The 26243-nt window shown below is 40.8% G+C and overlaps 1 long non-coding RNA gene across 3 annotated transcripts in view; it reads left to right on the top strand.

Annotated features, from left to right (window-relative positions):
- Window positions 1-25523, top strand: part of LOC126335265 (uncharacterized) — a 33704-nt gene extending 8181 nt beyond the window's left edge. For all 3 annotated transcript variants that reach the window (XR_007564838.1, XR_007564840.1, XR_007564839.1), the window contains one exon: window positions 24166-25523. This is a non-coding gene — a long non-coding RNA (uncharacterized LOC126335265). The remainder of the gene's footprint in view (window positions 1-24165) is intronic.
- Window positions 25524-26243: the final 720 nt, after the last annotated feature.

Raw genomic sequence — 26243 nt, 5'->3', positions numbered from 1 at the left:
CCCGTTTGAAAAAATCAGTGTCATATTATAGTCACCATATTGTTTAGTGTTTGAGTGTTTGTTGCATGATTCCTGTGTCATTGGTAAAAGCCAACAACTTGTTTCGAGCATTCTTTTATATTCCTTTAGCATTGGTGATGCTTTTGCTAATTCATTAAAGCTTTAAAAGAAAATCTTCAAGAAATGCCAGGTAAGTATTCACTGCGCAGAAAGTGTCAGCTGCATCCATGTAATCAGTAGCTGTAGGTTCTTGCTCATCTAGAGCCTGTATTTGTTATGAGCACATTTGTGCCTACATCTGGGGCAAAGCTGCTGGCCCGGCTTGAAAACTTTATTAGCCAACAGTTTCAACTTTTCAAAATGAGTAATATCAATTGTATATAAAGCCTTCTTAATTTCATGTTTGTTTTTTCCAAATGGATCACAACAGGTATTTTGTAGAAATTGAAAATTTGTCATCAGCTGGGCGTTGTGGTAGGTATGGACAAATGTGAACATCTAGGGTAAAATAAAGTCCAACAATTATATTTCTTTCAGTAGCTGAGGCTGACTTTTACCATAGTATAATTGTGAAAGTTTAAAACTTGCCACCTCAACTGCAGCAGGAGAGGGGGAATGCACCAGACACTTCTTGCTTCAGAAATTAGTTCAGTCACAAAACTTTTCAAGAGTAAGATAATCATAAGATCAACTCCAGAGAGGAACTGACAGTTCAGAGAAAATAAATACAATTAAGCAATGACTAAACAGAGAGCAATTATTTTTGGCCATAAGCAGGCATTGGTAAAAATTAAACTATTAGCTTTTGAAGCTTAAAAAATTCTCTTTCAGGTTACAGCAAGTTATAAAAGATTAAAGAACATACAGTTGAGATATTGACCCCCAAAACTACACAAAACTTTGCACCCAAAACTCTTTAATCAAATTTACAGGTGCTTAAATTTTGATAGAGAACAGGGGCATTGTACAAAAAGCAAAATACAGCATGACTGTCATACACTAAATTCTCGCTAATCTGGCCCTCGGTAATCTGACCCAAATCTGATAAGGTGCACAACAATGAATTATTGTGCTACAATGTTTTGAGTGAGTGGCAATGTTAAGGGATGCTATACATATATGACATTGTGATATTTTATACAGTTCAGTATCATGTCTTTCTAAAAGGATACAGTAAACCTCAAGCAGGAACTGGAAATTTTAAATTGAACAAAGGATCTTCACAAAAAGGCATTGCTGCTGAGTATAGTATTGGTCAAGCTACTATTCAGGACAACAAAAAGAAAGATGACAGTTTGCAACTGAAATGGATGTACTGGGAAAACAGTAGGTTATGCGAAAGAGTGAGAACCAAGAGCTGGGCATAGCGGTTCATAGATGGTTCATACAGCAATGTGGTAAAGGAGTTCCAGTCAGTGGCTGGATAATAAAGGAAAAAGCAGCTGCATTTAGCAACCAACTTTGTAGTAGTAACTTGTTTACAGTGAGGGATGGTTGGCTATCACTCTTGAAAAATAACACTGCATTCGGCAGCAGACAGTCACCAGGAAAATGTGTAGCTAATGAAAAACATGCAGATGAGTATGTAAACAAGATGTGGAAGATAATAATAGAAGAAGAAGAATGAACTGCTGATGCCTTGTACAATGCTGATGAAACTGGACTCTTTTACAAAATTCATCCTTCAAAAACATTAGCTGCCAAGAATAAGGCAGCTCGTGAAAACAAGCAGCAAAAACAGCATATAATGTTAATGACTTGTAATATAATTGGGAGTCATAAACTTTTGGTTATAGTGATTAGGAAATCCCAGCATCCATGTTCTTTTAGACACAATAACATAAATCACTACCAGTGCAATATTGTACTCAGAAGAAAGCATGGATTGGCAGAGAAGTATTCTCTCGGTGGTTCCATGAAACATTTGTACTGACAGTGAGTAAAGAACCAAAGGAGAAAAAGCTTCAGCTGAAAGCTATCCTTATTGACAATGTTCCTAGTCATTCTTCCAATGTATCTTCAAAGTCTGATGGTACACAAGCACTCTTTCTTCCACCCAGTGTGACGGCCCCTATTCAGCCCATGAGTCAGGGAATATTGGAATCAGTGGAATGTCATTATCAATTTGGACTTCCTGTCTCCTTGCTGAATGAATGTGAAGACATACTGACACTATGCTGAAGGTGTGTAAATCAAACGACCTACGTGATGTTTTTCAAACCGTCAAAGCTGATTATGGATAAAGCAGAGTGTGCTACCATAACGAAGAGCAGGAGAAAAGTGTGGCCATCTATTGATGCAGAGCTGCATCCCGTACTGAGCAATGACGATAAACCAGACAATTTGGAGTATTAGATTGCTGATACTTTTGTACACTTTAATGTTCCACAAGCTTCCAGGAGAAGGAGAAATTGGTGGAGATGTTGTTAAGTGGTGCATGAGAAAAACTGGAAGACAGACCGAACTTTTAACAGATGGAAGAAATAATCAAAAGCTTGCAGTGAGGTATAAGTGGAAAATGATGAAAAGCACAGGTGGAGAGAGCATGAAGATTTCTCATACTGCTGGTGCTGAAGCTGCAGACGTTTTCCTGCAGTACATTATGTAACAAACAAGTACATGCAGTACCAATGTAATGCTTGTAAAACAGCTGTGTGACGAAGCAAGCTGCTGTTGCGTATCATCGTTGCAACAGTTAAAAATTCGGGACCAATTTCATAGTGAATGTTGATACTACTGTATAATTATGTAAACATTCAAGGACAAAGTTTTCTTGGAAACTGAGTGTATGTTTTTAAAATGGTGTCTCTGGACTTAAATTATATCCCATATGTTGTTAAAATAAGTTTGACAATATCAGTAATCCAGTGCTGCTGCTACTCGGGCAGCCATATGTGCAAGGAATAGTCAGATTGAGAGTCTAGTGTATTACCAATTCTTGGCTGAATGCAGTCGTCAAATTATGCTTTATGACTGGGTAAAGATGGGCTCTCCAAGTTGCACAATGAATTTTCTGCCATGTTTTGAAGGACTGGTAATACATCTGTCATCCAATGTTTTTAAAAGTCCAATCAGCAATATATTTTTACTTAGCACAAAAAGTTGTTTAAGTATATAAAAGCAGGGGCTTGTAATAGTATGTTTCTGTCCTCTATCTATGAGAGGGTGTAGAAATCAAACCAAAGGAGATAAAAACTTGAAACTTTGTACATATCCATAGATGGCACTGAGAAACCTTTCCATAAAATTTCATCAGATTTGGAATGGTTGAGTGGGAAGTCCGGGTCCACTTGACATGGAATGGCCCAGAAATGGTTAACTGTTTCCAATTTATTTTCCTCATTTACCACAGAAACAAACAGGATGGATTTTACAGCTGTTCGTTTCCAGCAGTAATGGTTGGACTTCATTCTGAGTTATAAAACTGCAGTTTTCGGCAGAATCCATAAACAGAATTGCTTTTTCAGGCGTTAAATTTTCTTCCAAATTTTGCAGGGGTCTTACCTGCACTTCAGATGCAAAGTAGTACATTTTAAGTGCATGTAATTTTATCAACAACAACGCCTTGTATTTTTAAACAGTTGCAGTTGGCTTGGTGGTCAGTATTAACCTTCTTGGCTGCACTCAATTTTGTCAGCAGTATCTTTGTAAGCTAATTTTTCTTTTGAAAATTCTGACAGGTCACCGTCATCTGGATAATTATCACAGTGATTATGCATGCAGTTGTAGTTTTCTGGGGTTATTGAAAGTTGTGATACACCCATTGGCTTTGGCCCATGATGTCATCAAGGCAGAAGACACTCCTACATCATATGTATTTAGTAAGGCGACCACTACATCACTCGTACACCTGCAGATAATATGGGAAGTGGGAGGTTTGTGGGTGGGGACAAACTGAATAAATGCCAATAACACCCATGACATCATTCCAAACAAATATACCTCAAAAATGAGGTACACGGTATCATATGTTTCGCTTGACATAAATAGCTCAAACAAAGGCAGCAATAACAGGAATCCACACACAACTCAAAAACCTGGTACTGCATAGTATGTTTGATCTATACACATGCACACCATACTATGCAAGTCACCTAATGGTGTGTGTTGGAGGGTACTTTTTTACCACTAAGTAAGTCCTCCAACCCAGTTCCACTCTCGAATAGCGCATGGAAAGAATGATTTTCAGTGAGCATCTGTATTGGCTCTTGATTTCTCGAATTTTCTCATGGTCTCTACGTGAGACATACGTATGGGGGAAGTAATGTGTTGCTTGACTCTTCCCAAAAAGTGCTATCTCAAAATTTCAATAGTAAATCTCTCCATGATGCACAATGTCCTTCTTGTAAAATCTGCCAATGTAGTTTGTTGAGCATCTTCATAACACTCTTATGCAGACTAAACAATCCCGTTTTTGAAACTCGGCACTCTTCATTGTATCTTCTCTCTCTCTTCTTTCAGTCCTACATGGTAGGGATTTCAGGTAGATGAAAAACACTAAAGAATCTGTCGAACAAGTGCCTTATAAGCCACTTCTTTCATGGACGAGTTAAATTTCCTTAAGATTCTTCCTATGAATCTGAGTCTGGTATGTGCTTTTCCCACTGTTGGTTTTGTATGGTCATTCCACTCAAGGTCCGTCTGGATGGTTATTCCTGGGTAATTTATTGCAGATATTGTTTCCAGTGGTTTGTCATCAATACTATAGCTGTACTATAGTGGATTTATTTTTCTATGCTTGTGCAATATGTTACATTTATTTACGTTCAGGGACAACTGCTAGAGCATGCACCGTTCATTGATTCTCTGATGTCATTCAGTAACTTGTCACTTTCGTCTAGCATTCCTACTTAGTTATAGACAACTACATCATCTGCAAACAGCCTTGGAGAGCATTGTAGATCATTCATATACAGTGAAACACCACTTTTACACATTTTAAGGGACTTCAAAATGATGCTATAAATTGTGGGAAAATTTTAAATGTGGGAAATAACGTTTTAAGCTGTAAAAGTCAGATGTATGATACCTCCTTGCATTTTGGGCTTTATGTATGGTATACACAGTTCAGCAAAACAGTATGACCACCTGCTTAATAGCCTGTTTGTCTGCCTTTGGAACAAAATACATAACTGGTTCTGCGTATTGGGTATCTGACAGTTGGTTGGTAAGTTTGTGGAGGTTTGTGGCAGTAGATGTCTATGCACAGGTCATGTGCTTCACGTAAATAATGGGCGGCTGATTTGCATATGTGGTGATAATGCCCGATAGTGATCCAGATGGGTTCCATATGTTTTACATCAGGCAAATTTGGCCAGCAAAATATTGTGAGTTCACTTAAAACTCCTCAAACCATTGTAACACAGTTATGATATGGAGACATCGACAGTTATACTGCTTAAAGATGACATTGCCATCTGGGGAGAGATCAAGCATGAAAGGATGCAGTTGGTTCATAGCTGTCAGTGTGTCTTTGATCACTACCACAGGTCCATGCAAGCACAGGAGAATATCTCCCATAGCTTAATACTGCTCCCACTAGCCTCTGTCCATTGTGTACTGCATATTTCGAGCCGCCGTTCGCCTTGATGACGGCGTTTGTGGAGACATCAGCCTGGTGTAACAAAAATGTGATTCACATGCAGAGCCGACACGTTTCCATTGATTGACTGTTGAATCCAGATAGTCCCATGCCCACTGCAGTCGTATTTGATGGTGATGTTGGGTCAACATGCGAACACCTAGTGGTTGTTTGCTGCATAGCCGCATGCTCAACAATGTATGATAAACGGTGTCCTCTCAAACACTTGTGCAGGCACCAGCATTCTGCTCTTTCAGCAGAGATGCCACAGATCATCATCTATCATACTTTACAGAGATGACAAGCCTCCGAATCCCACATCTTGTGAAGAGGTCATGGACGTCCAAACATTTAGCACCTAGTGGTAGTTTCACTGTCCTACCTCTTTCTGTAGATGCTCACAGCAGTAAGACGTGAACAGTCGATGAGCCTTGCTGTTTTTCAGATACTTGTTCACAGGCTCTGAATAATAATAATAATAATAATCATCATCATCATCATCATCATCATCATCATCATCATCTGTCCTTTAACAGAGGCACTTATCTCAATGGATTTCCCAATTTGCACCCTGTATCTTCGGTAGGGTGATCCTCCATCCGTATGTGCTCCGCTTATGTACCTTTGCTAAAAGTCATGTTCCCGCAACACAACCAGGCAGCATTCAACGTCATGGTGGGCAGTGGTTGTAATGTGTTGGCTGGTTAGTGTATGTACATAATAAGCATCAAAATGCTTGTCAGGGACTTATTATTTGATAAAGGTTTATTATCTAATAAAAACCACTGACTTAAATGGGACAGGTAACTGTATGGGGTGAAGAAACATTTGATTCAGTTTCGTACATCATAATTGATGTTAGTGGAAAGCCTGCAGTTGTCATTCATTATTTAAATAATGAAACACTACAACAGTTACATATTTTTTCATTCTTAGCACGACACATTTCGAGAATTTTTTCTCATTGTTGAGTGCAAATATTTGCATAAGTATTTTGTGTGGTGTTTGCAGATGTGGTGTTGTGTCTCTCTTGGACTGTAGTTGTCTTTCTGAGATTATCAGGTACTGTGCCTCCTCTTTTATGTAGAAAACTACACTCAGGCCAACTATCACTCACATAGTTTGTGTAACACCACAGAAAATGTATATGTAAATACTGCATTAGACAACAAGAATAGTTTCCTGAAACACATTTTGCTCATGTTGCGTTACCACTGTGTGTTAGGCTCGTGACTAACTATTGTGTTCGTATTGTGGAAGAAGTAAGTCTTCTATGTTATCGTGTTTTTATTGAAGATCTCTCAGGGAAGAACACATAACATAGGCAGTGATTACACAATAATAATCAATGGAACGTTACAGAAAACTTGCATATAGCTCCCCAAAAGTGTTCTGTGAAATCAACAACGGAACAATTATAACATAGCACATCATTTAATTCATGGAACGCTTGTGCGCCACGGCAGGGAGTAAGTATTTGTCAGCACTCCTCTCAGCCAGCACGCGAACCCCGTTGACACTTGCGATCCTTCAGCTGAAGGCCGGTTGGTGGAGGGAGCTGTACGCATCTAAAGATTCGTCCAAGACAAAAGCAGGCTTAATTCGATCAACCAACACAGTTCCTTTTTCCATTCACCATAGTGTCCATAATTTTGCCCCATCTTGTTACTATGCGGTGTGTCCCAGCATAAGGTGGCTTGAGCTCTGGTTTAATGCCGTCTTTGCCTAGCATGACATGGGTGCAGTGCTTTAACTCTTTATGTAGAAAAGTATGTGGTGTCCCATGTGGTGATGCCAGATGCGGTCGCATGTGTGAAATCCGATACCGCAATTGGATTATAGGCTGGACGACTGTGATAAGTCCCCCGGTGAGGCACCTGGATCAATAAACTCACCTGGTAGCCGCAGGGATTCTCCATAGACCAACTCAGCAGGAGATGCATCAAGGTCTGGCTTAGTGGTGCTGCGAAGGCCGAGTAGTACTAAAGGAAGAGCTGTGGTCCACTTTGATTCATGACACAGTAAGGCGGCTTTGAAGGTCTGGTGCCACCATTCAGCCATGCCATTGCTAGCTGGATGATAACTCTTTATTACATGATGTGATGCGCCACAAAACTTGTACAGCTGAGTAAACAATTGAGACTCGAACTGGTGTCCTCTGTCAGTTGTTATATGCAATTGACAGCCGAAAGAAGCAACCCAGTTGGACATATATGTGGCAGCCAGCATTTTGGCAGAAATGTTGTCAATTGGAATAGCTTCTGTCCAGCAAGTGAATCTATCGGTGATGGTTAGCAAATAGCGTTGACCCTCTAAAGGCAGTAAAGGTCCCACAATGTCCACAGTGGACATGGGCAAACCTCTTGGTCGTGTCTGGGTATTTGCCTACTGGCGCAAAAAAACATGACGTGAAATTTTGCTGCATTGACAATTGACACACGCGCGAGCCCACTGACGGCAATCTTTTTGTATCCCCGGCCACACGTAACAAACAGATATGAGCTTCGTCATTGCCTATACCCCTGGATGACCTAAATCGTAGGGGTTATTAAATATTTGCTTTCGCAGGTCTGCCGGGATGCATGGGCATGCTTTGTTATTGGAGGTATCGCAATATATCTTAGTGTCTAATCCTGGTACATCAATGAACTTGAGCTACAGGCCTGCTGTGTCATTGTTAGGCAATTTTCAAGTTCTTGATCTATTTGATGTGGTTGGGCCAGGTGTGCGTTGACGCGACAAACAGTCTGCCACTACATTGTTCAACCCAGAGATGCGTTTAAATGTCGGTGGAAAATTGAGCAATAAATTCCAACTGATTTAACTGCCTTGGCGAACATTTGTTGTTCTGGCGGACGGCAAATGTCAGAGGTTGATGGTCCGGATAAATTGTAAATTCTTTCGGCTCCAGCCGCATTCAGAAATATTTTATGGTAGCTTAGATGGCCAACAACTCCAGGTCACAAGTGCTCCATTGTTGCTGAGTGGGTGATAATTCCCACGAGAAAAAGAGGTGCTGCCAGGCTTCATCCACATATTGCTGCGTCGATGGCCACCTGGCTAGCATCAACCAAAGTGCAGAGGCATGTCTAAAGCAGCGTGAGCAGGAAGCGTTGCCTCATGTATGCTTTTCTTGGTGATTTCAAAAGTGTCTATCATTGACTGTGACCACTGCACAGGTGCTTTGCCTTTTGTTTTCGGACCGGCCAGAACTGCTGTAAGTGTTTCTTGAAGTTCTGCCACATGTGGCAGATGGCAGCAATAGGAATTGAGGAGTCCAAGGAATCTACGTAATTCTTTGGCTGTCTCTGGGCGAGGAATATTCAATATGGCTTTAAGTTTATCTGGCAAAAGGTCCAATCACGCAGAAGAAATTAGGTGACCCAAAAAACGTTATCTCCGGTTGTCCAAACACACACTTAGTGATGATCAAAACAATGCCATACTTGTCAAAGTGCTCAAACTTCAATGAGATGCTGTTCATGTTCCTCTGGCATTGCTGAGATGAGTATGTCATCTAGGTAGGCAAAACATGGTAACCCTCGTAATACAGAATCAATGAACCATTGCCATGTTACTGCGGCGTTTCTCAGGCCAAACATCATAAATAAGCTTTCGAACAAGCCAAAAGGCATTGTAATGGCTGTCTTCCTGATATCTTTCTCAGCAACCGAAATTTGTGTATGTGCTTTGGCACATTCAAACGCGCTAAACAACTGTTTTCCACACAATGCATGATTGTAGTCTTTAGTAGAGGCACTGGATAGCAGCCTGGAATTGTTCTCATGTTTAAGGCTCGGTAGTTGCCTCATGGCCGTCACATGCCGTTCTTTTTGGGCATCAAATGCAAGGGTGACGACCACGCCCCATTGGACAGGCGGATAATACCCTCGGCCAGCAAAGCATGAAACTCTGCCGTAGCGATCGCATACCAGTTGGGAGCTAATCATCGGGGTCTGCATGAAATTGTGGGGCCAGCCGTCTTATTAATGTGGTGTACTGTATTATGATGTACTTCTTGTTGAGCCCCTGGAGGCCTTGAGAGAGCAGGTTACCGCGCTAGCAGCTTAGAGTAACTGTTGTCCACAGTCTGGATTGCCTTATCGTCCTAAATTGCAACTTGGTGCCGGAACCCAGCGGTAGACAACCCTGTGATTGTGTCTAGCAGCCGAGCGTTGGCGACGTCAGGCATGAGGTGCCAAGAGGTCTGCGCTGATGATAGGCTCCATCACCTCTGCAACTGTGAAGTTCCACACCAAAGAATGTCTCAGTCCGAGGTCTAGTTCCAAATGCTGTACTCCATAATCTATGATTACAGAATTATTAGTGGCAGACAGTTGAAATGCGGTGGCCTGACGGTATTTATGTAGCTTATCGCGTGGTAGAATGCTGAGGTCGGATTCGGTGTCGATCATAAACTTTTGGCCTGTCTTGCGGTCTGTTATGAATAGACATACAGAAAATCTGCCCGATGTATTTACCTAAGTGTGATGTTTGTGGGTGGTATATGCAGAAGGCAGATTACATTTGTGTGCCTGCTCTCCATATCGCTGGTGATACCAACATACATTAGTAGGCAGCGTGTCACAAGAGGCGTGGGCACACGGTGAAGAGTGGCTTTGTGATGTCTGTCGGAACTGTCACCAGATGTTGTGCCACGGCAAGGAGTAAGTACATGTCAGTGCTCCTTGCAGGTGGCACGTGGATCTCTTTGACACTTGCATTCCGTCAGCTGATTGCGGCTGCCAGCTGCGCGACTGCCTTAGTCGCCACACTCAGTATGAAAAATACGTAATTGGTGCTGTGTGTAAAACAAAAGCATTGAGCAATGGAAAGTGAGTGAAGTTGTCGTCAACTAGCACTACAAGTGGCCAAACAAAACACACTAAATATGATTCAACTAACGCTGATTCGACAAAGGTGTCACGGTTACAACAATATGGTGTCAATGTTTGTGAACACTACTTGATGGCCAATGGCAAGCCAGCATCATTTTATGTCAGTCTTTTCTCTGTGAACAATTTTTCATGAACTGTAAATCACAGGGAAAATTATAAATATGTTGATGCAAAATCAGGTGTGAATTAACATTGTGGACACAGGAAATTTGATGGGAATGATAAAAAATGTTGTAAATACCAGGAAAGCGCCAATTCTGGAAACATAAAAACAGAGCTGTACTGTATATTGTAAACAGAAATGGTCCTATCAAACTTCTTTGGTATACTCCAGAAATTACATCTGTCGATTTTGTTCCATTAAGAGCGACATCTTCAGTTCCATCTGCAAGGAAGTCTTGAATCCGGTTGTAAATCTGCTCCAATACTCAATGAGCATGTATTTTTTTTTTTTTTTCACTAAACGGGAGTGCAGGATGGTGTCAAATACCTTCCTGAAATCAAGGAACATGGCATCAACCTGAGCGCCATTGCCTATGGCACTTGTATCTTGTGGAGGAACAAAGCAAGCTGTGTTTTGTAGGATCTTTGCTGAATCCATGTTGTTTTTATAGATGAGATTTTCATTCTCCAAAAACGTTATAATTCTTGACCTTAAGACATGTTCCGTATTCTATACAAATTGACTTCAGTTGTGTATGTGTGTAATTGTGTGCATCTGCCCCACGGCCCTCCTTATAAACGGAAATGACCTGCACTTGCTTCCAGTCGCTAGGTACCCTTCATTGCTCAAGCGATCTACGATAAATTACTGCTAGGAGGACAGCAAGTTCTTCCATGTAATGTTTAGAGAGTCTAATAGGTCTCTCATCTGGTCCTGACGTCTTTCCACTACTAACCAATTGTAGTTTTTCTATTCCGTGATCAGTTACCTCAATAGCTGCACTTTCGATTCAGTTTTGGCCTTCTCTCTGTTATCTTCCATTTTGGTGGCATTTGGTCACTGAGTGAATCAATAGATGATTTTGACCCCCTTACTGTTTTTACAAATGACCAAAGTCTTAAAATTTTTACTCATATCAGTCAAAAAAATTTTACTTCCAAAGTCATTTAATGCTTCTGTCATTGCTCTCCTTATGTTCATTTTCACTTTGTTCAGCTTTTGTTTGTCAGCTAGGATTTTACATCTTTTGAATCTGAGATGAAGTTCTCTTTGTTTACAATGCAGTTTTGCAACACAGCTATTAAACCATGGTGAGTCTTTCCAATCCCTTAACACCTTAGTTGGAACATACTTGCCTAGGGCATATTGCACATTTCCTTTGAATTTTTTTCATTTGTTCTCCACATCTTCAGCCTCATGCCCTAATATTTGATGCTGACTGCCCAGATACTCTGAAATTTATATCCTGTCATTCTTGCTAAGCAAAATATCTTCCTACCTTTCTTAACACTTTGTCAGACCCAATGTAATAGATGCTATCATAACCCTTTGATCACTGATATCTTCCTTCGCATTAACAGATTCCATAAGTTCAGATCTAAGATGTTATACTCAAGAGTTGGTTCTCTATCTATCTGCTCAAAGTAATTTTCGGACTAGACATCCAGAACAGTGTTACATGAATCACTGTATCTGGCACCAATTTTTATTGCATAACACTCCCAATACGCACCTGGCTAGTTGAAGTCACTCCCTATTGCAATGGCACGATGAGGAAAATTATTAAGAATATTCTGCAAGTTCTGCCTAAAGTGCTCTACCACTAGAGCTCTTGAGTCAGGTAGTGTATAAAAGCATCTGATTACCATTTTTGATGGCTCTTTGATACTTAATTTCACACAGATTAATTCACAATTGGAATCCATGATAACCTCACTAGATTTTATCAAATTGTTTAATGCAGTAAACAACTTCTGGTTTCAACCAACTTTCTGTCCCTAATACTACCTGTGCATTATAACCTTCAGTAAGTGATACTAATTCTGGGACTTTTCCTTGGATGCTCACGCAGTCTACTGAAGTCATATAAACCTGTTATATCCCTAATCGGCGAGAACGAAAATTCCCTTAGGACTTTATGGCTAATTTATCAGGAAAATCGTCTTTAATCCCAAGGGAGGGCTTCTCTTAGCGTAAAAGAAAGACCCATGTGCATGCCACACTTACTCAATTATCCGAGAAGTCACCACGTGCATGTAGTACACACTTGATCTGTTAAGTGGAACCATACAATTCTGCACCTGATAGTGGAGGTCGAGAAATTTGCATCCGATACCATCACAGTGTCATCTGTGCCTTTGGTTTAGCTCTTCCAGTCTGCTCCAAACCAGAGGGCCACAATCATCAGTGGGTACTATGCTACAAATAGATAGCTTAGCCTGCACCACACATACGATGCTAGATGCCTTCACCAAATCATCCATCTGTCGAAAGGAACCGAGGATGCCCTCAGAAACCAAGCAGCAGGCGTCATTTGTGTGAACATGTGCCACTATATGCAGTTGGTTGCACCCAGTGTGCTTGATAGCTGCTGGCAGGGACTCCTCTACATCATAGACAAGACCCCCAGCAAACATTCTGAGAGCACACTGGCATTCTTTCCTGCCTTGCCTGCTATTTTCCTGCTGCGGCCCCATCACATGCCTAATCTTTGAGCTCCCAATGAAGAGTATACCCACCCTCTGCACTTGTTCGGACTGGGCAGGAAAATCGGTCACTGGCCTAACAGGAGTAGCATCCCATGCTGGCTCAGAGTTATTGTCAACACTGGGTAGCACCTTGTACCTGTTGCTAAGACATAGGGAACCAGTCATGCGACCTCCTCCTACTTTCACCTTATGCCCAGTGGTTGGTGAACCCACTACTGTCTGCCACCCACTTTCGGAGGAGGACGGATCGATCAGATGTTGCTTATCAGAAGATGCAGTGATACCTGGGTCACCAGGGGATTCCAACAGCACCAAAAATGTTGCAGGTCTTGCCTCCAGTGCTCTGATGTCACCACAACTTCGAGTGTTATCCAGAAGTGTGTTGATGGTAGCCAATTCTGCTTCTGGCTGTTTACAGACAGCAGCCAAGTCTTTTTGTGTCTGCTTACAACAAGCACAGTCCCTAGCCATGTCGTGATGTGTAAAAATTCATATAAAATCTCAGATGACTCTATTGAGTTTAGATTGTATGCAAAATATAATGAAAAGAATAAATAAACACTAAAAACTGCTCTGCAGATTTCTTGCTATATCCTGAGATGGCAACCTATTAAAAAGAAATAAATCTCTCTACTGAAGTTGTTGTATCTGCCGTAACCTATTACTAGAAACTGCTTACCCAAAAGCTACTGCACAAGATAAGTATGCAAACTAGAGTGCACTGAGCTAAACTATATGCTGCATACCAGCACGAGATTTAAACTTAGTGGTGTGACGTAGAGCTTCTGGCAGCAGGAAACTTACATTGGGAAATTGTCTTACACACTTTCGGCAGTGTGGTTTGTTGTCCGAGACTGCAGATGTGTGCCAGTTGCGTTTGCATTTGCACGTGTGTGTGTGTGTGTGTGTGTGTGTGTGTGTGTGTGTGTGTGTGTGTGTGTGTGTGTGTGTGTTCTTGATGGCCAAAAGCTATTATTGTGTGAATCTTTTTGTTGTGCTTATCGTGACTCAGCCGCTCTGCTACACGATGAGTAGCAATTTTCCTTCTCTAATATTGTTCCTGTATGTAATGATTTAGTTTTTTTTTTGTGTGACAAAACGATTACACATCTTTGTGATTTTATCCAGTTAGGTATAAATAACATAGTACAGCTATCAAAATATTCATAATAGGGGAAAGAAAAAGTAGAATGATATTATAGAGTATATAAGGGGACACTGGTTAGAAATCAAAGTGTTGGCATTGACACTTGCAAGTTATGTGGGTCAGAACACTATACTGAGACATTAATGAAATATGTAAATGAAAGTTTGACACTGTGAGACACAAAAATGTATTCAGGAAATTATAGAAAACTTTATTTCTGTAGCATCTCCAGGAGAGTAAGAAAAAAACTAGTGACATATGATTGATGCCAGAGTGTGGAAGTCAGTAACCAGACTTATAGAGAACATTTTGCCAAAAGAACAGATGGAGTTTGTTGTAGATTTATATGTGCCAATACCCAAATTAAAATTTACAAAATTAAAGCCACCAGAGAAAGCATCTAGCAGGAATAATTTTAAAATCGTGAGAGATTATATTGCAAATGTGGCAACACCCAAACAAAATCCTTTCTAATGATGGTAAGGCTTGGAAAACTTTGTTGAGGATTTAAAACATAAGTCATATTCCAGTGTCTATGTATCCATCTTGTAACACTGCAGAAAGGTGTAGGGGAGCAATGGGAAGGTTATGTAGGACATAGTGTTAGTAAAAATCGCACAATTTGGAAAGAACATGTCAGTAGTTTTGAAAAGGTGTTCCAAACAGTCTTCAACACATCACTTCTGGATTTTCTCCCTACAAAATTTTATGCTATAAAAGGCACCTAACTTGATAAAAACATTGATTGGACTTCCAGCTTACAAAAGAATTTCTCCACAAGAAACAGAAGAGATCGTATGGGAAACTATGGAACAACAGGGAAATATCAGGAAATAAAGACATGACAAGAAGTTCAAATCAATCCAGTTTACAGTTAGTGAACTGGCTCTAGGCAAACTAAAAAATATCTACATCCATCTGTGGCGAATTAAAGCAATTTTTTGATGTTTTGATTCATTCAAAATTCTTGAGAATCCCTGTCCAAATGCTAACAGATCCACATACACAAAATCAAGAATTTTTTTGGTTTAAGAAATGTAACCAAAGTGAAATGATATAAACAGGTAACCAAGGCAAACAACTAATGTGAACATGTACACCCATGTAATTAGGAGTCAGATTTTTATAATTTGTTGCCTAAACACTTCTTCCCATGTGACGTTATGCCTGTCAGGGGGACATACAACCTTCTGCTATTTGTGGCAGGCACGAGGTCCTAAAGTTGATTTTACTTTTCCAGGCTTCTTGTCAGAAACACCATAGTATTCCCATAACAGTTCCGTTAATTCTCTCCTGATTAAGACTTCACTTGTATGCTTCCTAAAATTTAGCTTGAACTAAGTTGTTATACTGCTCATCAATCATTTCTTCCCTATAACAACATCAGAAAACAATAATAATAGTCAAATTACCCACATTCATTGGCTGCACCTCCCTGCCCCCTCTTCCCTCAACTGGTTATTGGTGTTTGCACAACTTCTAATAATCAGTCTTGTTTCTGAAGACACTGCTTTTTGGCTCAGTAAATGCAGGTAATCCCCCAGTTGATATTTATACCTAAATCTGGAATTATAAGGCAAACTTGTGTAAATTTTCTGCCGGCGGGTGTGGCTGTGCAGTTCTAGGCGCTTCAATCTCGAACCGCATGACCGCTGCAGTCGCAGGTTCGAATCGTGCCTTGGGCATGGATGTGTGTAATGTCCCTAGGTTAGTTAGGTTTAAGTAGTTCTAAGGTCTAGGGGACTGATGACCACAGATAGACAAAATGGCAGAAAAGTAGCACCATTTGGCAGTAAAAGCAGAAAAATAAGGGTATGACGTCAGACAGAGGGAGCAGGTCATTGATTCAGGAAAGGTGGGATATCAGATGCTCATGTGGTATTCATCTATACCCCATCTGCTACAAATTTCTTACTTTATGGCACAGATTGTAGGCATTATTGAATGTTTGGATAACAGTGGCAGCAGACAGGTATCAACACATATGAGGAACAGAGGCTATTAAACTTTTATGGTTTTGATTACAAGAGCTCACTATCTACCATTCAGCTTAACTAAGAATGAAAGTTTAATTTTACCAACAAATTGCTTTTTTTTCCAAAATAGCCTGCTATTTTTCAACTTGACATTCTGTCATTTTGAAATAAAGATTAAAGCTACAAAATTACCTTTCATGAGCATGTTGACTCATTTATTCAAGGAGACTACAATAAATGTATGTTTTCTGTGGCATAATAGAAGATTGGAGTGTTAAATTGGAAGGTGCATCATTCAGAGCTACATTTTACATTTTTTAAACATTTGTATGAATTCACTAGAAAAAGATGGCAATATTTAGGACAATGTTTACCCAAATTATAAGTCTGACAGTAATGACATAGCTGGCCTTACTGCACTGCAACGAAAACATTTTTTCTTCAACTAGGCAAAGTCATGAAAGATCATGTCCTCCTCGCCGTGTCTGGCGACAGAGACTCCATCAGTTGTTTAGTTTGTATTGTGGCGGGCTCGGATGTGGCTGGCAAAACTGAACTTTGCTTTGAAGACCTGGTCGCACAAAGTGTAATACAGTTGCCCAGCGGAGTTATACATATAGATGTAATTAGACTTGGGCTTAGATTTGCGGAACTTTTGTTTATCGTCCAGGTTCTTTAGGCAGATATGCTTGAATTGTTCCACACTCTTGAGTACAGTTGAGCACCACTCTGATTTATGCAATAAAAACTCCTCCCAACATTTGCTTGGAATGCCACAGGCTGTGAGGTGGTGTTTGATGGTGTCCTTATATCGCAGGTGTTGGCCACCGTGCCAGCGCTTTCCACTCCAGAGCTCTGAGAACAACACCACTTTGGAAAGTCTGCTGTTTCAATGCATATGATATGGCCACTCCATCTCAGTTGGTGTTTCATTAAGAGAGCTTCAATGCCAGGTAGTTTCATGTGACGCAAAATCTCTGTTGTAATATGGTCTTCCCATTTCATGTGGAGAATTGATCTCAGACAGCAAAGATGAAAGGTGTCTAGTCTCCTAATGTCAGCTTTATAACAGCACCAGGTTTCCAAGGTGTAGAGTAAAGTTGGTAATATTATTGCTCTCTAAACCGCAATTTTAGTTTGTAGTCTGAAATCATGTGATTTCCATACTCGGTGATTGTTTGCTGAACACTGAGGCTGCATTGGTAACATGAGCTGCAATTTCTGTTGTCAGGCTGTTGTCACTTCTAATTTGGCTACCCAGAAACTTAGTGTGACACATTTTCCAAATGTTTGTTGTCTAACTTAATACTGCAGTCGTTTGTATTGGAACCCCTAAGTGGTTGTTGAAGGACTTGCGTCTTGGTGATACTTATGACTAAACCAAATCTTCTGCAGGAGTAATTTAGTAGTTTCATGTGTGTTTGGAGAGAATCAGGAGAATTAGCCATCATGCATATGTCGTCTGTGTAAAGAATTTCTAAGATAGATATTTTATTTACGCAACTTTTTGTTCTGAGCCGAGAGATGTTGAAGACACTTGTCTGTTCTCGAGTCAAGACCCATTTGAACACTGTAGGCTTTGGTCGCGTCTCTCATAACAGCTGTGAAATAAAGTGAGAAGAGTGTGGGAGCCAGTACACAGCCTTGTTTTACCCCGCATGTCACGGGTAATGGATTTTTGCCGTCATGTTGTCATGAAACTGTCTTATCAAGGTAATAATTTTGTCAGGGCAGCCAGTTTTCTTTAGTATAATCCAGAGAGCTTCCTGTGGGACTCGGCGAAATGCTCTTTCCAGGTCTACAAAGCACATAACAGAGGCTGATATTGCTCTAAGCTTGCATTTGTTTGACAACAAATATGTCATCCACTGTGTCTCTGTTTGGGTGAAAGCCACACTGGGTCTCTGGTAGCACTTTTTCTGCAAGGTGCTTTAGCCGGTTGTTGAGTATGTGAGCCAGGACTTTTCCTGCTGCTGAGAGAAGAGATTCCCCTGTAAGAACTGCAGTCAGAAATGTCACCTTTGCCTTTGTAAATCTTGCAAATGCATGCATCTCCAATCTTGTGGAATTATTTCGCACTCCCAAATCTTTGAAATTAGAAGAAACAGTGGCTTTGTAATGTTTGGTCCACCATATTTATAAAGTTCTGATGGTAAGCTGTCTAATCCTGCTGATTTGTTATTTTTCAGCTTAGCCAGTGCTGAAATGAATTACTGAACGAAGGGGCATCAGAAAGTTGTTTGTCGACTGGCAAGCCTTAAAGTGATTCTATGTGTGAAATATCAGTCATATGATGGTTGGGATTAAGAATGCCATCAAAATGTTCTGCCCAGCAAGCAAGGATATCCTTCCATTGCGTCAGCCAACAGGTTTTATCTTTGTCATAAGCAGGTGCTATCTTCCTCGACTTTGGACCAAAGATAGTTTCCAGGCAGTCGAAGAATCTGCCTGTTCAGTTTGTGTCAGCATATGATTGCATTTCATTGGCTATATTCAGCAGCCTTTTCAGTAGTTGCAAGGGCAACAGTCTGGATGATTGACTGACCTGGCCTTGTAACAATAACCAAAACGGCCTTGCTGTGCTGGTACTGTGAACGGCTGAAAGCAAGGGGAAACTACAGCCGTAATTTTTCCCGAGGGCATGCAGCTTTACTGTATGATTAAATGATGGCGTCCTCTTGGGTAAAATATTCCGGAGGTAAAATAGTCCCCCCTTTGGATCTCCGGGCGGGGACTACTCGAGAGGATGTCATTATCAGGAGAAAGAAAACTGGTGTTCTACGGATCGGAGCGTGGAATGTCAGATCACTAAATCAGGCAGGTAGATTAGAAAATTTAAAAAGGGAAATGGATAGGTTAAAGTTAGTTATAGTGGGAATTAGTGAAGTCTGGTGGAAGGAGGAACAAGACTTCTGGTCAGGTGACTACAGGGTTATAAACACAAAATCAAATAGGGGTAATGCAGGAGTAGGTTTAATAATAAATAGAAAAATAGGAATGCGGGTAAGCTACTACAAACAGCATAGTGAATGCATTATTGTGGCCAAGATAGATACGAAGCCCACACCTACTACAGTAATACAAGTTTATATGCCAACTAGCTCTGCAGATGAAAGAATTGAAGAATTGAAGAAATGTATGATGAAATAAAAGAAATTATTCAGATAGTGAAGGGTGACGAAAATTTAATAGTCATGGGTGACTGGAATTCGGTTGTCGGAAAAGGGAGAGAAGGAAATGTAGTAGGTGAATATGGACTGGGAGAGAGAAATGAAAGAGGCAGCTGCCTGGTAGAATTTTGCACAGAGCACAACTTAATCATAGCTAACACTTGGTTTAAGAATCATGAAAGAAGGTTGTATACATGGAAGAACCGTGGAGATACTAAAAGGTATCAGATAGATTATGTAATGGTAAGACAGAGATTTAGGAACCAGGTTTTAAATTGTAAGACATTTCTAGGGGCAGATTTGGACTCTGACCACAATCTATTGGTTATGACCTGTAGATTAAAACTGAAGAAACTGCAGAAAGGTGGGAATTTAAGGACATGGGACATGGATAAGCTGAAAGAACCAGAGGTTGTACAGAGTTTCAAGGAGAGCATAAGGGAACAATTGACAGGAATTGGGGAAAGAAACACAGTAGAAGGAGGATGGGTAGCTTTGAGGGATGAAGTAGTGAAGGCAGCGGAGGATCAAGTAGGTAAAAAGACAAGGGCTAGTAGAAATCCTTGGGTAACAGAAGAAATATTAAATTTAATTGATGAAAGGAGAAAATATAAAAATGCAGTAAATGAAGCAGGCAAAAAGGAATACAAACGTCTCAAAAATGAGATCGACAGGAAGTGCAAAATGGTTAAGCAGTGATGGCTGGAGGACAAATGTAAGGATGTAGAGGCTTATCTCACTAGGGGTAAGATAGATACTGCCTACAGGAAAATTCAAGAGACCTTTGGAGAAAAGAGAATCACTTGTATGAATATCAAGAGCTCATATGAAAATCCGGTTCTAAGCAAAGAAGGGAAAGCAGAAAGGTGGAAGGAGTATATAGAGGGTCTATACAATGGCAATGTACTTCAGGATAATATTATGGAAATGGAAGAGGACATAGATGAAGATGAAATGGGAGGTATAATACTGCGTGAAGAGTTTGATAGAGCACTGAAAGACCTGAGTTGAAACAAGGCCCCCGGAGTAGACAACATTCCATTAGAACTACTGATGGCCTAGGGAGAGCCAGTCCTGACAAAACTCTACCATCTGGTGAGCAAGGTGTATGAAACGGGCAAAATACCCTCAGACTTCAAGAAGAACATAATAATTCCAATCACAAAGAAAGTAGGTGTTGACAGATGTGAAAATTCCTGAACAATCAGTTTAATAAGCCACAGCTGCAAAATACTAACACGAATTTTTTACAGATGAATGGAAAACTTAGTAGAAGCCGACCTCGGGGAAGATCAGTTTGGATTCCGTAGAAGTACTGGAACACGTGAGGCAATACTTACCTTACAACTTATCTTAGAAGAAAGATTAAGGAAAGGCAAACCTACATTTCTAGCATTTGTAGAGTTAGAGAAAGCTTTTGACAATGTTGACTGGAATACTCTTTCAAATTGTAAAGGTGGCAGGGGTAAAATACAGGGAGTGAAACGCTATTTAGAATTTGTACAGAAACCAGATGGCAGTTAGAAGAGTCGAGGGACATGAAAGGGAAGCAGTTGTTGGGAAGGGAGTAAGACAGGGTTGTAGCCTCTCCCCGATGTTATTCAACCTGTACATTGAGCAAGCAGTAAAGGAAACAAAAGAAAAATTCAGAGTATGTATTAAAATCCAGGGTGAAGAAATAAAAACTTCAAGGTTCGCCGATGACATTGTAATTCTGTCAGAGACATCAAAGGACTTGGATGAACAGTTGAACGGAATGGACAGTGTCTTGAAAGGAGGATATAAGATGAACATAACAAAAGCAAAACGAGGATAATGGAATGTAGTCGAATTAAGTTGGGTGATGCTGAGGGAATTAGATTAGGAAATGAGACACTTAAAGTAGTAAAGGAGTTTTGCTATGTAGGGAGCAAAGTAACTGATGATGGTCGAAGTAGAGAGTATATAAAATGTAGACTGGCAATGGCAAGGAAAGCGTTTCTTAAGAAGAGAAATTTGTTAACATCGAGTATAGATTTAAATGTCAGGAAGTCATTTCTGAATGTATTTGTATGGAGTGTAGCCATGTATGGAAGTGAAATATGGACAATAAATAGTTTGGACAAGAAGTGAATAGAAGCTTTTGAAATGTGAAATGTGGTGCTACAGAAGAATGCTGAAGATTAGATGGGTAGATCACATAACTAACGAGGAGGTATTGAATAGGATTGGGGAGAAGAGAAGTTTCTGGCACAACTTGACTAGAAGAAGGGATCGGTTGGTAGGACATGTTCTGAGGCATCAAGGGATCACCAGTTTAGTACTGGAGGGCAGCGTGGAGGGTAAAAATCGTAGAGAGAGACCAAGAGATGAATACACTAAGCAGATTCAGAAGGATGTAGGTTGCAGTAGGTACTGGGAGATGAAGATGCTTGCACAGGATAGAATAGCATGGAGAGCTGCATCAAACCAGTCTCAGGACTGAAGACGACGACGACAACAACAACAACAACAACAACAACAACAACATATTCATCCACCATTTGTCTTTGAGGGTGCACACCTTTATTTTCATGTTGTAGTGTGCTACTTTACGCTTGTCAAGATTAGAATTGCGAAGAGATACTCTGAAATCATTAATAAGCTTTTTGATCTCTGCATCTGAATTGTTAAACCAATCTTGGTTCTTTTCCTGAGGGTTTCCCAAGACTTCTGTGGCACATCTGTGCAGTTTGGTAGCATATATATTCCAGTGCTCATGTACAGAGGCAGACTCGAATATCAAAAGCCCATCAGAACCGAATGCTCTCGTAGTCTGATTGTTGTCAATGATTTTGGAGGATAATTTTTATGGTGTTTTGTGTGACACTCGGCATGGCGCTTTCAAAGTTATCTTTAATTTGGACCTCACAAGTTGATGGTCTGTCCAACCCTGAGCGCCTCTCATAGCACGTGTGATCAGTACTTCACCAAGATCTTTTTTTCGTACGATCACGTATTCTAGAAGGTGCCAGTGCTTAGATCTTGTGTGCACCCATGTCATTTTATATTTATCATGCATCCAAAAAAATGTATTTGTCAAACAGAGTTCAAATTCAGCACATAAAGTTAAATGTGCAAAACCATTTGAGTTGCATTTTCCAATTACATAGTGATGAATGACTCCATTCCAGGCATTGAAATCACTGCCAACCCAAGCATTGAAATCTCCGTGCAACAGGACTTCATCTGCAGAAGGAATGCCCTTAAGTATCAGATCTTGGTAGAACTTGTACTTCTCCTCATTGGGAGATGGCAGTGTAGGTGTGTAGACACTGATCAGCTGAATGTATTTCTTAGATGTTTGTTGAAGTCTGAGCATTATGATTCTTTCGCTGATGCCTTTTGGAAGTTCCATCAATGAACACGCCAGTTTATTGCATATGGCAAAGCCTATGCCACATTTCGCCCTTTTGGTAGATGATTTCCCACTCCAGTACTAAGTGTAACCTCTGAGCTGTTCACACAGCTCTCTGGAGTCACTGAGATGTTTCACTTACGGCGGCAATGTCTGTTATATCTAGCCAACTCTCTAGCAGTAAGTGCTGTTTTTCTCTCTGGAAATTGATTATGGTCATTATCCGTTAAAGTATGGACGTTCCATGTACCAATCATAAAGTGTTTAATGCAAGTACTTCGTTTATTATTTTTTTGACCGCAGATTTTGGTGAACAAGTGACTGCGGTTTTCCACTTGCACTGAATTGAGATGGGCTATGTTCGGGCCACCTTTTCTAGGCCCCTCCCTGGATTAGGGAAAGCAGAGTGATCCTAAATAGGGCTGCTTTGTCTTCTGATGAACTGAACTGACGAACCATTCCTCCCATCCCAGTTGAGTTACAGAATGACCATCACCGTCTGAGTGCCTAATGTGCGGAGCACCAACTAAGGTTCAGGCACTCCAAACTCTTGCCTCACTATCAGTACTCCATCGCTGCAGGACTATTTCAAAAAAACTCGTAGCCCATGAAACTTTGCTGGAGTCATCTGTGCATGAATATATTTTAAGTGGAAAAGCAGTTGCGCTGGTGCACATCCACTCTCTCGTCCACAACCACAGTTGGCAGTGGATCGCAAGGCCGATATGACTGCCGAGAGGCAGAGGATGCTGTGAATGACCGCATGCTAGTAGGAGTATCCTGACATACACCCTCAAGGCATATCATAGATGCCTTGCCTCATCGATACAGGAGCCGAGTATTTGGCTATTGACATTACCTGCCTCCTGCACTGATGACTTATGACACAGGATGGTAGGAAAAAGGACAAGGCTAGGACAAGATGAGTATAGGAAAATGGGGATCGATAGGACGTTGTGGGACACACTTTGTCTGGCTCCTCCACTTCAGCCTGTCCAATTGGGTAACCCTTCTGGCAGCTAAGCTACCGCTGACATAGTTCTCTGGATCCAGAGTATGCAAACCATCCAAAATCCAATCACAAAAGCAATTTTTGAAGAGCTATTCTTAAGATATTACCAGGTCTGCATGAGAAATGGTACAAATATGTACAGCTATGCCCAGTAGTTATTATCCCTGATTGTTTAGAAGCAGTGATTATATTTTCTCAGTAATGACGGAACACTTTGACCAGCAGGTAATGGATAAGGATACAATGACTACTTGTGCACAACAACCAACCATTAAAGCTGTCTTTGCTTATGTCTATTCATAATTGCTATTGTTTGTTATTACTGCACATAATGGTTCTTCTTCTTTGTTCAGTGTTCTCCAAAGTGTCAAGATCTGCAGCAAGGAGAAGTGTTGATTTGGTGGATCAAAAGCTGCAGCAGGGAAGGTGACCTCCAGCAGATGGGATCCTGTAGCATGTCTGGTCAGAATGTTCGAGCAGGACAAGGAGCAGCTGTTATCCATGCCCCTCATCAATGAAAACAGCCAGCCTGTCCCAGACTCACAGAAGCTGCAACAGGGAAGGTGACCTCCAGCCCATTGGATTCTGTAATGCATCTGGTCAGCATGTTCGAGCAGGACAAGGAGCAGCTCTTATCCATGCCACTCATCAATGAAGACAGCCAGCATGCCTGACACAGAAGTGCACTGTGGAGCTTACATCACAAGGTGCAGGTCAGTACTGCCCTCCAACATAGTCATCCAGAAAATTCGTGTTACACCAAAGAGAAGTGTTGATTTGGTGGATCAGAAGCTGCAGCAGGGTGGGTGACCTCCAGCACATGGAATTCTGTAGCGCGTCTGGTCAGCATGTTCAAGCAGGACAAGGAGCAGCTGTTATTCATGCCACTCATCAGTGAAGACAACCAGCCTGTCCCAGACTCACGGAAGTGCACTGTGGATCTTACAACAAATGACGCAGGCCAGTACTGGACTCCAACATAAGTCATCCAGAAAATTCGTGTTATTCTAAGGACAAATGTTGATTTGGTGGATTAGAAGATGCCAGTTACTCCCAGTGCTCTACTGATTTTAACTTCAAACTTACATAAGTTTTCAAAGCGCTTAAATGTTGGTATAGAAGTGTCGGTGGACAGTGACTGGCATGTTGTTAGACATTTGAAAGTGCATTGAGAAGTGTTAGTGTGTTTAGAGTTTGAATGGGATGAACTGTGTGGTACAATACACTAGATACATCAGAAGATGACGTCAGAGTATTTATTGTCCATCTCGTTCACCCCTGGATGGTGCTGACCTGATGCTGTCTCGCATAATTGTGTGATGGTGCGGTACTCGTAGTCAGATTTGGATGCTGGTCCATTATCTACAATACACTACGGTTACAAACTTATTCAGCCTGAGGATGGTGCTCTCTCTTGTATGGGAAAGACTGATCAGATGGCTGCCTTGTGTGCAAACTGTGTATAAAGACATTGTGAACTATCTCTATATGTATAGTGTGCCTGCAGCCAATATAGAACATTGAATCAATATGGTGTCAGGAGCTAAAACCCATGTTTGGGAGAAACACATGCTGAATTATGTAAATATGAGAAAGCTTTAATTGCTAAATTTTGTGCAGGTGTAAAGATAAAGAAAGTACAAGTTTATTTTTTTATATGTAGTGCACCCTATGTATGTTTGGTAAATAAAAATATGTATATTATCACAAACCATGTTTTATTTTGTTCATACCTGTCATAATAATGTTACTGCTACAAGTATTTTCATTGCCATGTGTGCAATACCACAGCAGCACCAAGTTGTCTGAATCATCTTGTCACCACAGTCAGCATCTTAAGTCACTGTTAAACTAAATGATAGAGCAAACTTTCATGTGTATGTATATATACCATATGAGCATTGCAGCTCAATTGGTGACATATGCGTTTTCTATAAAAGTCCATTGCACAGCAAAACCTGATGTAGTCGGTATCATGGTGGGGTGGGTGAAGCATCGTCGACACAAAAGACTGTTGTAAGTAACTCGTCCTGTGATGTTGTGAAGGAAGACAAGAAGAAGAATGGGATACTGCTACAAAATAATGTTGGCTATAACTGTAGGTGCATCCAGTTGTGGCAAGACAAATGTTCTCTAGTCACTGCTAACACAACCAAATGGAATCAGTTTTTAGCAAGCATGGAAAGAACAAGTAGAAAATGTTATGGGGAATGCAAACCAAAGACTGCATTTTGTTGGCAGAACACTTAGAGAATCTGTAAAAATCTACTAAAGATACTGCCTACATTACAGTTCTCCATACACTTTTGGAGTACTGCTGTGTGGTCTGGGGTCCTTACCAATCAGGATTAATGGAGTGCATCGACAACATCCAAAGAGCAGCACATTTTGTGTCATCACGACATAGGGGAGTGTGTGTCACGGAAATGAT

Source organism: Schistocerca gregaria, chromosome 2 (genome assembly GCF_023897955.1).
Source record: "Schistocerca gregaria isolate iqSchGreg1 chromosome 2, iqSchGreg1.2, whole genome shotgun sequence".
Lineage (NCBI taxonomy): Eukaryota > Metazoa > Arthropoda > Insecta > Orthoptera > Acrididae > Schistocerca > Schistocerca gregaria.
The sequence above is the reverse complement of the archived record's forward strand: the minus strand, read 5'-3'. Positions and strand labels throughout refer to the sequence as shown.